The sequence below is a fragment of the Manis javanica genome, chromosome 3 (assembly GCF_040802235.1).
Source record: "Manis javanica isolate MJ-LG chromosome 3, MJ_LKY, whole genome shotgun sequence".
Taxonomy (NCBI): Eukaryota; Metazoa; Chordata; class Mammalia; order Pholidota; family Manidae; genus Manis; species Manis javanica.
The window spans coordinates 12,176,153-12,189,090 of record NC_133158.1 but is presented as its reverse complement, the minus strand read 5'-3'; the positions used below and the strand labels follow the sequence as shown (position 1 = coordinate 12,189,090).

General features: G+C 43.4%; 1 protein-coding gene across 6 annotated transcripts in view; it reads left to right on the top strand.

Annotated features, from left to right (window-relative positions):
• Nucleotides 1-12,938, top strand: part of PRICKLE2 (prickle planar cell polarity protein 2) — a 287,974-nt gene that overhangs the window by 194,317 nt on the left and 80,719 nt on the right. The window contains exon 1 of one of the 6 annotated variants that reach the window (XM_037019312.2): nucleotides 5,949-6,285. The exons of the other annotated variants lie outside the window; for them this stretch is intronic. The gene's annotated coding sequence lies outside the window, so the exon portion shown is untranslated. Of the gene's footprint in view, nucleotides 1-5,948; nucleotides 6,286-12,938 lie in introns of those variants that run through there. 6 annotated transcript variants of the gene reach the window in all.

Here is a 12,938-nt window from a genome sequence, read left to right as displayed (position 1 = left end):
TACAAGCTGACTGTTGCTGTGGCCGGGGCAGGAGATTAATGCTGACTTGGAGAGTTAAGGTAGCAGTGGCGAGAAGAGGTGCTGAATGAATGACTAACCCTCATCTCAGGCACCCAGGAAGTCCCTATGCTGGGCTGTTGTCCGCTGTATCATCTATGCCAAAGCGTGTGGGTGCACTGCGTCCAACAGGTCTGGGGGTGTGGGTGCATCTAGAGGGCATACGTCCTTCCACCATCGCCTGGTCAAATGTGAATATAACCAATTTTTAAATATTTTCAAAACCTTACTCCTGTAGACCATGTGAATTCAATTCATCAAGGGCTTCTTTCCAATAAAACATGAAACCAGGAAATGTTATTCTTTTTCTGTGTACTTCCCTCCATCCTCTCACTGCTGCAGAATGAGGCACCTAGCTGTGGCTCAGAATAAAACCACATAAACTGCTGCACAGACACAGCTTCCATAGAAAGGAAGTGAGCATCTTGCCTTTTTGCTTACCTCCCTGGTGGGAGACCCTGAGAAATTTGCCTCTTTTTCCCCCCCTGGACTTGAGTGAAGCCAGGTCCCTCCTGTGGGACTAAAGAAAAATGTCCCTGTTGTGTCTAACCCAATCTAAATTGAGGGGCTTTACTTCCAGGATCAGAATCAGTACTTGGTAAAGACCCAATTTCTTGATGCTCTTGTTTCCCAAGTCCACTGGGGTCGTCCTGAGCCTTTGGCCTCATTCACTGAGGAACATGGATTTCTGGGAAGTTTTGCCGCCAGCCCTTCAGCACGGATATTAAAGGGCCCCTGTCAAGTTTTGAAGGGTGTGACCATTGCCAGAATCCCCACAAGCCAAGCCCCTGAGGGATGCTGTTGCCAGCTGGCCCACGTCCACAGCAGAAACGGCTGGATTTCAGTGGTTCTCTGTGTATGGAGCTGGCCACGTTTCCCTGGATGAAAGGCGGCCTAATATAAACTGAAAATGTTATTAATAAGCAGCCACTTAAGAATTTCCTATGACTTGCCAGTGATTTGGGGGCCTCTGTCGAACATGGAGAAAAGCACAGCTTGTTTTACATGGATTAGGGGACCAGTGCCGTCAGTCTGAAGGGCCTCAGAAAGGCATTCAGGTGTTTGGTGAAGGGCGCTGAAGTCCAGCAGACCCAGATTTGTGTTCTCATTTCCGTAGTCTTCTGGCTACGGGAGCTTGGTAAATTCCAGAAACTCTTTGAGCCTTGATTTTCCCATCTGTAAAATGAGGATAATAATAATAATTTCTGTCTCATGCTGTGCTGTGAGGATTAAGTAAGGAATTTGTGCAAAATGCTTAGCACAGAGCCTGGCATGCACTTAGAAAATGGTTTCTTAAAAAGAAAAGTTGGTGAAGTCATACTTTAGAAATGAAACCAAACTGACTTTACTTCCCCTGGCTCAGGGGGAACCAAGTGGATTTGGAGCTGCAGACACTAGCACGTAACAGTAACACCCACAGCCTTGTCTCCTTAGAACGTGGCTTTCTACATTTGGAAAATGGTAATAGGAGCCCTTGCTCTTCTGACCAACCTTGTAGAGATTTTTGGCAATTCAGAAAGTTACCTGAATTGGAAGTGCAAGGTAAGTTCTAAAATTCTTCATTAGTCCTGGGGCTCATTAATTTAGTATCTGATCTCTCTACCTTATTTTATCTTTGCAAGACAAGGTCATTTGTGTGACCTTGAAATATCAAAAGCATGGTAAGCATGATAAGTAATCCTTCGGTAAAGATAATAACCAAAGTACCTTGCTTAGTCCGGCACACCGTTAAGTATCTATGGGGTGTTGAGACTCACCGAAATGACTTGTTCACCACTCACTTCTCATTGATGTTTCCATTCTATGTGGAATACATTAGTAAGGACTGACTAGATTGACTCCTAGAGAGCAGGAACCACGACTGTTCTATTTGTTTTCATTCCTATCCTTACATAACATAGGGACTAGCACACTGGCAGAGAGTCAGGTTTCATTTACCAAGCATGTAGTATACATTAATTATTTAATCCTTAGCAGCAGCTCAGTGAAGTGGCAGGGTTAGGATTCAGACCCAGTTCAGTGTACCCCCAGAACCTAAGATCTTGATGCACTGTGCTTTATACCACCTTTAAGTACTTAGTGAGTTTTTAATGCCTCAGATCTTGTCTACCAGAGGTTAGCTGACTTCTTCCCCAAAGGAGGAAGAAATTAAACAAGCACTTCAGCTAAGAAAGCATGGCAGACAATGAGGTGTTTTGTGGAATCTTCCAGCCCCTGCCTTGAAGTTTGGAGGTGAGTGTTAGCATTCGGTTGGCAGTCATTTCCTCAGAAACTGTCCCCTGAAGGACTCACCTGGAAAGGAAGCACTGTTGGAACGTGCCCTGCTCCATGCCCAAGGAGGTAAAAACATGCGTGCCAGAAAATAACGGTTAACATGTGGACAATGTGAAGTGGAAGAATTTGTCCAGAAGGAGTTCCTTTACTGTGATTTATTCTTAGCAGGGCAGTGGGTCTGGCAGACAGCGAGGAAATCAGCTTCTTTAGATGCCCACAGCCTTTCCTAGGGATGCACTGATGCAGGTAGCAGCGTTGCCGTGGAGACACCAGCAGTGGCCAAGCTCATCTCCTTTGAGGACTTACTGTGGCTACTCATCAGGATACTGAATTAGCTAGCTGTGTGCTCGGTAGGCAGATTTCTCATTGGCCTGTGGATGCTTTCACAGGAATCAAAACCCCCTCACATGGATTGTGTATGTAGTTCTCCAGCTGCCACCTTGTCCCCATCTTAGACTCTTTTCGGTATCTTCATGCCCTTTTCTTTCCCACCTTCATGCTTTACTTGCCTGTCAGGAATATTCCTTCTTCTCTTTCTGCCCAGTGAACTCCTACTCAGCAACATTCAGGTCCAGCTTCTTCAAGGAAGCCCTCCTTGATCACTCATTACCAGGACCTCTGTGTAGTGCAGTGCCCAGCACATGGTAGGTTTTCTGTTAGTAACTGACCTAAAACCAGGGTCACGGACTGCTCATTTTCTTGTTTGTTTTACCTCTTTATTTTAAACAACTGCCATGAATGGAAGTTGCAAGAATAGTGTAATGAACTTTCATACACCCTTTTAGATTTCTGTCTTAACATTTTGTCACCTATGTGCTACTTGCTCCTTTCCTGTATTATTACTGTTGCTCCACCCTTTGAAAATACGTTGCAATCATCCTTTACATGATTATGTTTGAGGACCTATCTCCTCAGAACAAGGATATTCTCTTAAATATCACCCACATGCTCTTCACTGTGAAATGTCTGGGCTGGCTTTCGTGGCTTTATCTTTGTGTGCCAGTCAGAGAGGGACTGCATATTGTTTTGTTTTGTTGGCTTTGTTTGAACCCCCACAACACCTACCAGAATGCATAGTACCTAGTGGGTGTTCAGTAAATGACCGCTTAATAAATGAGGCTGCCCCCAGCACCGTTTTCTGGCATTCCCTTCTTCCTCTCGGCGCTTGTCATCCAGTGGACTGTAGCCCGTGGCTCTGGCTGCAGTGGGAGCCTGCCTTGCACATACAGCAGACCCAAGGGCTCCAGGGTGGTCCTCACCCGATGACTTGGGAATTGGCAGATAAGTACCCCTGCCTCATTGAGTCTCTGGCAGAATGTGTCTCAGGAATGTTCTAAACCATCTCTGTGGCTACCGACTGAAAATGAGTCACAGTTGCCCAAGGCGCAGGCTGCTCGTGACCTCGCTTTATGCTGGCATCCTTCCCTTCTCCAAGTCCTTATCAGGGCTTCGAGGAATCCTCTCCCATGGTTCTTTATGCTCAGTTAGCTCCAGAGAATCTGATTCTAGGGAAACCCAATCTAAGATATTGTTGGTTACTGAGACATCATACCCCTAAATCAAAATGTGGTGAGAGAGGTTCAAATTACATTTTTCTGAGAAAAAGTCATCCAGGGGGCTTATTTTTAGGAGGGAATATGTTTCCACTGCTCAACAATTACAAGATAAATTCATGTCAAGTAGGGTGCTGTGTGTATTTCTTTATCAAAATATAAATGGACATATTAACAGAAGAAACAACTGTCACTGAAAATTGCCCTATCCCCAGTTTGGCCACGCCTGCAAGAGAGAAGCGCCTCTTGGTGCAGATGGCCGGGGCTGCGGGGGCCCGGGCGGAGGGTGGGCCGCCGGCGGGAGCCGGGCTGTGTGGCGCTGGCTCTCCGCACACACCGGCCTCTTACCCAGCTGGCCCCGTCACCGTCTCCACCCTTCAGCTTCTGTGTTTATTAGGAAACGATTTTTTCCTTTCTCACAGAGATAGGAATCTTGCTTCCAGACATGGCAAGTGTCAAGGTTCATGCCTGGGTCCCTCCTTCAGACTCTCTGCCAAAAAAGGGGGAAAACAAAGTACTAAGGCTGGGGGCAGGGAGCCGAGGGGCCAGCAAGGCTGCAAATAACAGGATGTACTGACATCTGGGGATCAGGACCCAGGGACGGAGGGGGTCCAAGGAGAAGGAGTTCGGAGAAGAGAGAGCCCTGCCAACTCCCACTGAGATGGCACCGTCCCCCAAATTTCACATCTGTGCTGAGCTTTGGGACAGACAGCGGCTCCGCCAGTTTTCTCACTGGCATTAATACCGACAGTGACGGGGGCCTCGGGGAGGCCACCCGGCGGCCCCTGAGAATGACCCAGCCACTTCTCCCCACCTCGGGGCTTTGTGCTCGCCCTCCGTCTGTCCGGAGAGCTCTCCCCCTGGGTTTTCTCAGAGGTGCCTCAGACTCCGGCTTTAGTCACAGGTCCAGTGTCACTTCAGAAGGAAGGAAGATTTGACCACTCTCCTTACAACAAGGTGGTAAAATGCTGGTCCTGGGGTCAGATGACATGGATCGAAACTGCGTTACCTCAGTCATTTAGGAGTTTACTGCCTTAACTTTTGTATCTGTGAAATGGATAAAATGCCAACTTTACAGGATGACTGAGAATGCAATAAACTATGTAAAATAATTCAAATATTATAAAACATTCACAAATAAGAAATTATACTAATGGTCACAACGTAGCCACTGCGTTCACCCTTGTCCGCCATCCTCTGGGATGGACGTGGGTCTGAGTGAAGCAGCCTGCAGAGCCCCGGAGGGCAGACCTGCTGTGTGGTGCCCGTGACCCTTTGGGGGCCGACTTCCACTTCCTGGAACATCCTCACTTCATTTCAGTCCAGCCTCCACAAAGGTATTTCCTGCCTGCCTCCCTTTCTGACATTCTGATCCTCTCCACTGTGCTTTATGAGACATGCAGAAAGAGCTGAACCCTGTCTAGGGGGTCAAATAACTAGGCATCCTGTGCAGTTTTGGAAGTGACCATCTTATGCTTTTAGTGGTCAGTTTTGACACATCTGCCGTATCCACACAGGTTATCTCAGCCGTGTCTTAGGGCAGGCAGCCCCCCACTTCCATTTCTTATTGGCTCCCTATGAGCACAGCCTGGCAGTGCCTTTCCTGCTACCAGCACCCAGTGTCTCTTTATTCACTTACTTCTGGGCAGCCTGCAGCCCAGTAAAAACTCTCTTTACCCAAAACACTTACCTGCTTATACCTGAGGGTAGTAAGGGTAGTAATCTCAGAACAATGTTTGCCCCATTTTAGGCTCATGCTTTGCATGAGTGTAAAAAGTCAAAGCTCTTCTTGGGAATTCAAGGAAACTAGGCAACAAAACAGACCGGGAAAGTCAGATTCCTGTCCAGCCTCCTGAGTCTAGACTGTTCAGGGTGGATCCTGTAGGCGGTTTGAAGTTCCTTAAGTTATTGCGGCACTAAGAGGATGTGACTGATGTACAAAGATGTAATTCAGAGCCAGGGCTTAGTGGTTTTAAATCATCCATGCTCCATCCCTCCCCACTTGCATAGAAAATTGAAAGTTGATAGCTGTTGAAATCTGGTTTTCAGATTTTTCTTTTTTAATCTAAGGGACCTAACTTAACTCTGTGATAACCATACGTATACATGCAGTTCCACTGGCATCTTCCATGCTATGTAGATAAATTATCTGATCCTGCCACAGAGCAGCAGATCAGAACAAAGCCACTTATCTGGATTGAATAACGCACATCTCTCTGCTGAGAATGTGTGCATGTGTGGGTGGTTCTGGCTCATGTCTTGTCATTTCAGGCCAGAGTCTTGTCTCTTGGTACTTGCTGTTGGGGACCCAATAGAATGAAATCTGGTCTCCAGTTTCTTTACACGAAGGACAGAGAGGACCAGCAGCTGTTTCTGTTTAACGGTGATTATCTCTGGGATTGTGAGTATTTTGAAATATTTTTCTTCTTCTTGCTTATCTGTAATTCCTGATTCTTTTCTACATTGTTTATAGCTTTTTTTTTTTTTAGGGTTAAGGAAGCAGTAACTTTATAATGAGGAGAAAAACGTTTCCACTTTCTTCATGTAAGAATAAAAGGAGTTATTATTTGCCTTTCGTGAGCCAGAGTCATGGAAGAGTTTAAATACCCAGGACACATCTGTTACTTAGCAAAAAGCTATGGAGTACTTTGGGTTATGTTATCCCCTTGTCTTCAACAAGAATCTCTTTTCCCATACCTGAGAGCAGCTGCCTGGGGCGTCGCCATGTTGAATCCAGCCTTGTGCCTTCCTCGTCCATCACTGGGCTTGTGTTGGCACCGAGCCACTCTTGAAGCAAGCTCCCCTTTGTGCTTGCACATAACAGTGGCCCGAGCCTGATCTGGCCAGGGACTTGGGACAGAGAAGCCCCTACCACCGGGGAGGGGAGGTGGCCCGCAGGAGGACGGAGCCGGGGCTGGCAACGAGTCCCCGTCCTGGCGGCTCATGTAGTACTGCTTCTCACCGGCACCTTTTCACACGCATGCCCAGCTGAGTGGCAAGGGGGCTGAGTTTTCTAAGAGTTTGAGATATAGTGGTCAGGAGGGGTTGGCATAGATCCCCTGGAGCAATTTTTCCAGTGTTCATTGCCCAGAGTTGCTACGACCATCAGACGTGTCGGCAGAACACCCCTTTCAGCCTATACTCCGGTTCGGCCTTTTGCAAGTGCACATCAGAATCACTGGTGGAGTGGCAGAAACGAGCCCTGGGCCCTGTCCCGGGACTCAGGTCAGAGTCCACCACTGCTCCCCGAGCATCTCCTATAATGTCTTGACAACCAGACCCACTAGAATCACGTGTATGCAGAGTTTCATTATTAGGCATTGACAACTCTTAAAAGCCATCGACAGCCTCTCTTTTTTCCATCTTTCCATCACCTATCAAATTACTTAATACCTATGTCATGTATTGGTAAGTACTAGAAGTGACCTTGAGCTGTCCAGGAAAGTGTGCTGGTTTCCAAACTTACAGCTTTGGAACCCTAGGACCTTCACATCATGAAAATGATGGGAGTTTGGGGAAAAGGTTGAGCCTGAGAGAAGTTGGGCTCCTGGTCTCCTTCTCCCACATCAACGTGGGCAGCTCTGTTTTATGTGTTGAGTCTCTACAAATGAGTTACTTGGCTACTTGGCAAAATATATATAAATAAATATATATATATATATTGCTTCCTCTCATTAAAAAAGAGGAGGAGGCTTTACAGAGAGGAGACTTTTTTTTTAAAGACTTAATGAGGTTTACAGTCCCAACTAAAACTGTAATTCTACAGTTTGCCACCTGAACTTGTCAGAATTGTGCTTTACAGGAAGATCTTTACCCTATCGCTTCTCACCCAAAACAAGACACTGTGGTTCAGGGTTCAGTGTTGTAAATAATCTGTCAACATCTCCAAGATGAGATGCTTCCCCCCACCCCCCACCCGGCACGTGCCCAGTCTATTTATAGTAAATCCTCCTATCATGGTAAGCAAGTTAATTGTACAGATTGTTAGTCATTCTCCAAACAGTGTCATCACGGGCCCAGATGGCCAGAGTACCGTGTGATGGTTAGAAAGAGAGTGCCCACCTGCCTGCCAGGGTGGTGCACTCCATGGGACAGTGGGCTGCGGCTTCCGTGTGTGGAGAACGGATTAACAGCTGTGGTTTGGGGTGGGGAGTTTCAGAGGTCCTTGTTGGGTGGAGGGAGGGGAGCAGGGGGCCTGCCCAGTCTCTGCTCTCTGAATCACGTTGCCTTCCTTGCAAACCTGTCATTCACAAGCCCAATTATGTGCAGGTAGAATGTCAGCTCTGACAGAATGAAACCAATGTGCACTTTCTATGGTTGTGTGTCTATGTTTTTTATTTTTAATGAAATCCTGCTTTACTAGCAGGTTCTATTTTCATAAATGTCTTTTTTTCTTAGGAAAAAAAAGCCAAATCATATATTTCTCCACATATTCCTGAAAAGCTTTAATCAGTGTGTTGAAAGAGAGAGCTGTGGGATGTTGATGTGTGCATTTTGTGACGAAGGGGAAGAAACGTGAGGATCAAGAGAAATCCCCTTGGCTTTACCGCTGACCCTCTCCTCCTTTTCTTTCTGAGTACCTGGGCCTTGGGTGCTCCATTTTTTACCAGAGGTTATTCAATTCATCATTCTAAAGACTGTCACAGAATCACTCAAAGGTTGAAAATTCTTTGCAAATGAAGATGCCTTGCCACAGGGGTGCCTGTTAATTATAAATGAGGAGTGGAAGGCAGGCAGCTTGCAGGGGAAATGTATAAGGTCCTAGTGGTTTCAGTTTACCATTTTTGTTTTCTTTCTTTCTTTTTTTTTCTTTGGTTTTGGTGTTGCTAAATAGATTTCCTGTTCAGGGGCCAAAGGCTATTCTGTGGTCAGAACCAGGTATGCCTTCTGTGGTTAATTGTTTGGGTTCAGGGCTCAGACAGATTTAGGGCTTACTTTGAACCTATTGCTTAACCTCTCCAAGCCTTTGTTTTGTTCTCTGGGAAATGGGGATGCAATTTCCTGCCACGGAGGACTGTTGTGCAAGTACTGGGACCCGGTGTGTCAAGGTATAAGGCAGACGCTGTGCCTTCTGCTCAAGTAAGCCCACCCGGATCCTGGTCCCCCTCACCTTGCTTGCTCCACCTCTCGTTTTGTAGCACTCAGTACCTTTGATACACTATGTGATTGAAACACCTTGTTAGGTGTATTGCCTGTTGTGTGTTTCTCCCCATCTGAGAATATAGATTCCATGAAGGCAGAGATACTTGTTTCAGTCAGATATCCTGTGTGCCTGGCACACAGTAGGCACTTGATCGTTACTTGTTGAATGACTGAAGAGGGCCCTTAGCTCCCGTGCCCCCCTTTCTTCTGTTCATGGTTCTCCTCAACAAGACTTATTCTGGATCTGGTTCTGTAATTCTGTTTCACTTTCTTTTTCTCTTTTTCTTTCTCCTTGGACCTTCAGTTCATTAGATTATTTCCATCCAGCCTTAAATATTATGTTCTAACCTGTATTACTGAATAAGTGAGTTTCATTGATGAATATTATAGAAACTGAATTTTGTAAAAATTCCTCTGTATTCTGTTTTAAAAGTATGACTTTCTAGTAAAACTGGTAGTCACCAAAGAGCTTCCTAAATTTGCTGAAGTCATAAACTGGCATAAAAAATTCTGGAGGGAAGAGAACCCGATCACTTCCCAATACCCTTGACTTCTTTACAATAGCTGATTAATTAAAGACTTACAATTAAAATGAGCTCTATTTTTAAAAGCCATGGCCAGGGTTTGGTTGCAAACCTCTTGGACTTTGGAGATTCAAACAGATCCAAGTATGCATTCTGTCTGTGTGTACATCCAATCTGACGAGAAGCAGGGGGTGTGAGAACCTGACAAGCCTAACTTGGCTGGACCAAACTGATTTTGTTTCTTCAGGTCCTTGTGGTGACAAAATTCAGGCACAGGACATTAGTGGAATAAGAACAAAAACCAACTAATTGTCTCAGAAGATACAGAAAAAGCATTTGACAAAATCTAACACCCTTTTGAGGTAACACTCAATGAACTGGCATAGACGGAATCTTCTGCAATTTGATAAAAGGCATCTACAAAAAACACATAGCTAAATAACACTTCCTGGTGAAAAATTGGATACTTTCCTTTAGGATCAGGACCAATACAAGGACATTCACAGTTGCCACTTCTGTGCACTATTGTCCTGAGGGCCTAGCATGGGCAGTAAGGCAAGACAAAGGCATAAAAGGTATCATATTGGAAAGGAAGGGATACAACTATCTGTTCACAGATGATGTAGCCTTATATATAGGAAATGGTAAGGTTACACACACACACATACACAATTAGAACTAATAAATGAGTTCAGCAAGATTGGGTGATGTAAGATCAATATACAAGTATCATTTGTTTTCCTATACAGGAACAGTATGAAAATGAAATTAAGCAAACACTTAGCATCAAATGTGATAAAATACTTAGGAATAAATTAAACAAAAGAAGTGTAAGACTTGTAACTGTAAAACACAAAAAAACAATGAAAGAAATTAAAGTATACTGAAATAAGGGGAAAACCATGTTTTATTCATGAATTTGAAGACTTAATATTATTAGGATAGTGATATTCTCCAAATTAATCTACAGATCCAGCGCAGCCCCGATCAAAATCCCAGCTGGATTTTTTGCAGAAATTGGCAAGCTAATCCTAAAATTTGTATTTTATGATGCAAATGCCAGAGACTCAGAAGAGCTAAAACTTTTTTTTTTAAGTGCAAAAAACTTGGAGGATTTACACTTGACAATTTCAAAACTTAGTACAAAATTACAGTAATCAGGACAGTGTACAGTGAGGTACTGGCATAAGGATAGACAGATCAATGGAACAGATTTGAGAGTCCAGAAACAAACCATATAATCAGTTGATTATTTATAAGGATGCTAAGACAGTTCAGTGAGGAGAGAATAGACTTGTTAGCAAATGGTGTTGGGACAATTGGATAGCCAGATAAGAAAGCAGCTGGGCCACGTAGTAGGCTTAATAAATGGTAACTGTTTGTGCAATAAAGAACTTGACAGCTAAAAAAAAAAAAAGAAAGCAGCTGGGTTCCTACCTCACACCGTATGTGAAAATTAACTCAAAATGGATCATAGACCTAAATAAAACAGCTAAAACCATAAAACCCTTACATGAGAATATAGGAGTAAATCTTTATGACTTTGGGTCTAGCAAAAGTTTCTTAGATATGATACCAAAAATATTAGCAACAACAGAAAAAACTTAATTTGACTTCTTGAAATTAAAAAAACTTTTGTGCTTCAGTAACATCATCAAGAATGAGTAAAGACAACCCACAAAATGGGAGGAAGTGTTTGCACATTACATTTATGTGTACATTCGTATATAAATTTGTTACAAATGTGACAGTTTCTCAAAATGTTAAAGTTACCACAAGACCTAAAGGACTTGGATTGAAAGCATGTACAAAGAACACTTATAACTCAACAATAAAATGACAGAGGATTTTTTAAATGGACTAAGGGTTTGAATAGACCTTTCTCCAGGGAAGATATATAATAAGCATGTAAAAAGATGTTCAACATCTTTAGCTACTCAGGAAGTGCAATTCAGAACCAGAGTAAGTTTACACTTCACACCCACTAAGATGGCGACCATCAAAAACAAAGATAATAAGTGTGACAAAGGTGTGGTGAAAAATGGAACCCTCATTCTTTGATGGTGGGAATGTAAAATGGTGCAGATATTTTTGGAAAACAGTTTGACAATTCCTCAAAATATTACACATAAAGTTACCATATGACCCAGCAATTCTACTAGGTGTATACCCACGAGAATTGAAAACATGTTCACACAAAAATTGTACATCTTCAGAACAGTATATCTCACAGAAGTCAGAAAGTATAAACAATCCAATGTCCACCCACTGATGAATGTATAAACAAAGTGTCATATATCCATACAGTGGAATATTATAATGCAATAAAAGGGGATGAAGGATTGATGCATGTTACAGCATGATTAACCTTGGAAACATCATACTGTGTGAAAGAAGCCAGTTTCAAAATACCAGGTCCTAGTATTGCATGATTCTATTTATATGAAATTTCCACAATAGGCAAAACCATAGAGACAGGGCCTGGGGGGATGGGGAATGTGGGAAGTTGCTGCTAATACACACAGGGTTTCTTTCAGGGGTGACGAACATTTTCTAAAAATTTGATTGTGGTGATGGTTTCACAACACTCTGGCTAAACCAGAAGCCTGTGAATTGTACACTTTAAAATGGTGAATTTTATAGTATGAGTTACATCTCAACAGAGCTGTTATCAAAAAATTCAGGCACATGTGGGGATTAGGATTCTGGGCCCTTTCATTGCCTTTATAAGGTGCTATGGAAAGTAATCATAAAGGTCAGAGTACACATAGTAGAGTTTATTTTCTTAAAATCTTCCTCCTCCATTTTTCTTCTCTGTTTTATTGCAACAAGCTAGAAATGCTTTTGTGTTGCTGACATCAGCCTTTTTTACTGATTCATCGTTTTTGTAGCCATTGAAAAGGGAATGGAATGTTCAATTTGGAGGAGAGATTATCCTTGCTACCTTTTGAAATAATTCACACGTATGAGCCTTTTGGGCATATTTTTAAAAAGACAACACAGCGAAGATTTGGGTTTCTGATCAGAATTTCAAACCTACAGGGGTTCTCAGGGGAGCTGCAAATATCTTTCCCATGAGATCTTACAGCCTGATTTGTTCAGCGGAGGAAACAATATTTTTGCTCTTCTTAAAGAAAATCTCCCCTGCAGCTGTTTTTAAAACCACTTCCATTTTGCAAGGTCTTGGAGTCTTTTATGAAAGTGGTATGTTGTCAGTATTTATTAAATCTGTAATATTTCTGGCCCGCATATATATTATGACTAATTACTATTGCAGGTGAGGAAATTGTGGCCGTGGTCCACATCCAGTGATGTATCTAGTAAAACTAAAAGACCCTTTGGCCTTCCTCCTGGGTTGTTAATTTAGGAGAAAAGGTTGGGGTCCATG